Below are 987 nucleotides of genomic sequence, written 5' to 3'. Positions count from 1 at the left end.
TCTTGTCAATGCCTCACTCCTCTGAATCCCATGCTTGTGTGCACTGGAATGGGTTCTTTCCTTTATCAGAATTTTAATAGAAATTGCTAGGACTTCTCAGTCTATCTGAATGAAGTTGTACAAAGTTCACAGTCTGAGGATGATCCTATTTCAATAACCTGAACTCTTGGTGTTTTTAATTTGCTATTGTAAGACCTTTGTGTTGCCTGACCTTGAAGAAGCCTGATTTCCTTTATTGTGCCTTCTGCAGAAAGCAGAGTTCTGCTGCCTCTTCCTGGAGCATTTTTTTCTCTGTCCCATTCTGTCTCTTAGCTTTATGCAGGAGCATTGGCAGATATAATCAAAACCACCACCACCCCTGTGCTAAGTACTCCATCCATATTTAATATTTTTATTTTCACTTAAACTTTTTTTTTGGTAAAAAATATGTAATGCTTCATGAACTTGTGTGTCATCCTTCAGCAGGGGCCATGCTAATCATCTTCTCTTATCATTCCAATTTTAGCATATGTGCTGCCAAAGTGAGCACTCCATCCATGTTTATTCATGGAATCCTCACAACAGCCTATGGAGTAGGTGCCGTTATTATAAACTTTTTGCAGATGAGGAAATTGAGGCATAGAAAGACCGATTTGCTCCAGGTCACGTCTAGGGACCCTTGTGTCCTAGCTCCAGGACATTACACTCACCTGGATTTTTTTTGGGACCACTTCTCCTCTGTGTGCTACACTAGCAAATATTCTGCATCCTCCACCATCCTCGCTCTAGCAGCCAGAGGTTTTTTATGTCATACTGACCTTCCTGTGGACTTTATAGGCAGAGCCATGAAAGCAAAATGCTTTCCTTTCATGTGGTCTTCATTTCTTCAGTCTGCCTTTCCTTCTTGCCGACAGTCAGCCCTTGACCTTGTGCTGAGTGATCTGTGGGTATTCAGCACTTTTCCCAGTCATAAGAGAATCCTGCTGGAGGAAGGATGATGTGATAGTA

The 987-nt window shown here is 41.8% G+C and overlaps 1 non-coding gene across 1 annotated transcript; it reads right to left on the bottom strand.

Annotated features, from left to right (window-relative positions):
* Positions 1-420: 420 nt before the first annotated feature.
* On the bottom strand, positions 421-529 carry LOC116477143 (U6 spliceosomal RNA). The gene has a single exon (XR_004250367.1). It is a non-coding gene; the product is annotated as a U6 spliceosomal RNA (small nuclear RNA).
* Positions 530-987: the final 458 nt, after the last annotated feature.

The sequence above is a fragment of the Hylobates moloch genome, unplaced genomic scaffold (assembly GCF_009828535.3).
Source record: "Hylobates moloch isolate HMO894 unplaced genomic scaffold, HMol_V3 SCAFFOLD_2, whole genome shotgun sequence".
NCBI classification, from domain to species: Eukaryota; Metazoa; Chordata; class Mammalia; order Primates; family Hylobatidae; genus Hylobates; species Hylobates moloch.
Note: the sequence above shows the minus strand (reverse complement) of the source record. Positions and strands in the feature narration are given on the sequence as shown.